This window comes from Cynoglossus semilaevis, chromosome 1, assembly GCF_000523025.1.
Source record: "Cynoglossus semilaevis isolate Cse_v1.0 chromosome 1, Cse_v1.0, whole genome shotgun sequence".
NCBI lineage: Eukaryota > Metazoa > Chordata > Actinopteri > Pleuronectiformes > Cynoglossidae > Cynoglossus > Cynoglossus semilaevis.
The window spans coordinates 5073830-5076195 of record NC_024307.1 but is presented as its reverse complement, the minus strand read 5'-3'; positions in this window follow the sequence as shown (position 1 = coordinate 5076195).

The window sequence follows — 2366 nt, the reverse complement described above, 5'->3', positions numbered from 1 at the left end:
CTCCACCTTATCTTAAAAAAGTGTGTGTCTGTCCCTGGGTGTGTGAGTGAGACGGGAGGCGGGTGATCGGGAGGGGCATTGATTTTCACTGAAGATCAGCTTAGTCCTCATTAACACAGCCACAGGTCGGTCGGTGGAGAACAGCCTTTTGTACTGTATACAGTACATGCAGTACTCTCAGTACAGCAGTGTTCCTTTAGTGTTGGCTCTGAAGTGTGTATTTATCTTCACGATATTCACAATAACTGCTCTGCTGGGCAAAATACTCTACTGTATTTAACCAATTCATCTTACCACCAGAAGAAAAATTGCTATCGAGAGAGTAGAGACTTTTTTTTACTTTTACTCACTTCTGAGATTGTGATTCTTAACCATAGGGCCGCGGCACAAGCTTGGGCGACTGGTGCCACCTAGAGGGCTGCACAAAAAATTTCACTTTTGCACCAAGGTTGATGGCACTGCAAAGGTTATCAACTGAAGACACCAGAGATATGCTATCCACGAGGAGCTCAGTTACAATGTAGCTTCTGACCACGTGGGGGCGGTAGTGTACATGTCAGTTCTTTAACAAGCTCCAATATACAGAGAAGAAGACCGTCTTCTTCACTATACTAGCTGTAGCAAGAAGTAGAAGTTTAAAAAAAATAATATGGAGATGAACATTGTGTGGACGACCGAGGGAGGTAGCTACAATCCCGACTTCAAATAGTCGGGATTTTTGCTTTTTAACATGTGAGTGGATTTGGTTTATTATTGAATAGAAATCAAACCGTGGGTGAAGTCAGATAAACCTGTACAGTCGTGATGTTTGGGGACCTGGGCCACAGGAATCCCTGATCTGAGAGACTAAACTGTTTCACTGAGTTTTGTTTAAAAATTTCAGTTAATTCTAGCTCAGAAACCTAAACAGACTACAGTATTCAGAAATATTAAGCTGTATTTTCCGAGTATAATATTTTATAATTTTATAATGTAAAAAAATCTCATGATTTAAATAACATGATTAATTACTTGTTTAATTCATCACAATTTTCACTTTCTTGAATTCAAAATTTGCAGTGTTTTTCCATGAAGTCGTTTTTATACCAGAAAAAAAATTTATCATCACTTTTTTAAAAGAAAATGGTATTTTCTATGAAATACTCCAATCCAACTCTGAAGCGCTCGTCTTTAATGTGTCATTGATTCTTGATCCCGCTCCTGTCCTGCTGATCCCAAACAGATTTGATGTTATTGACGTTTCACTTGTGTAAACAACAATCAAACACGGAGCGTGTCCCCTCGTTTGTTTTTCCCACCTGGTTGGTTTTCACCGTTTTCATTTATCTTTTACCACTCAATCCATTTCAGGGTCGCAGTAGAGCCAATCCCGGGAGTCGTGGGTTGAGGGCGGGGCACAGCCTCCACCCAGGGCCACAACCAATCACACTCACATTTATATTTATGGCCGACTCTAAGTGAACTGATCTTTTTTTTTTTCCTGTGTGTTTATCAACTGTGGTGCTAGACAAGCGCAGTACCCACTTGTGTCCACCGTGGGGCTTGTATTTACAGTTTGTTTGGGATGACTGAACTGTACTGTACTGTACTGTACTGTACTGTACTGACCTGTACTGTACTGTACTGTACTGTACTGTACTGACCTGTACTGTACTGTACTGTACTGGACTGAACTGTACTGTACTGGACTGAACTGAACTGTACTGAACTGTACTGTACTGGACTGTACTGTACTGTACTGAACTGAACTGAACTGTACTGTACTGGACTGTACTGTACTGAACTGTACTGTACTGGACTGTACTGTACTGTACTGTACTGGACTGAACTGTACTGTACTGGACTGGACTGAACTGAACTGAACTGAACTGTACTGGACTGAACTGAACTGTACTGTACTGAACTGTACTGTACTGGACTGTACTGTACTGTACTGTACTGACCTGTACTGTACTGTACTGTACTGTACTGGACTGAACTTAACTGTACTGGACTGGACTGGACTGGACTGAACTGTACTGTACTGGACTGTACTGTACTGTACTGAACTGGACTGAACTGAACTGAACTGTACTGGACTGAACTGAACTGTACTGTACTGGACTGAACTGAACTGTACTGGACTGAACTGAACTGTACTGGACTGTACTGAACTGTACTGTACTGTACTGTACTGAACTGGACTGAACTGAACTGAACTGTACTGGACTGAACTGAACTGTACTGTACTGGACTGGACTGTACTGAACTGTACTGAACTGAACTGAACTGTACTGTACTGGACTGAACTGTACTGGGCTGGACCAGACTGTACTGAACTGTACTGGACTGTACTGTACTGGACTGAACTGAACTGTACTGTACTG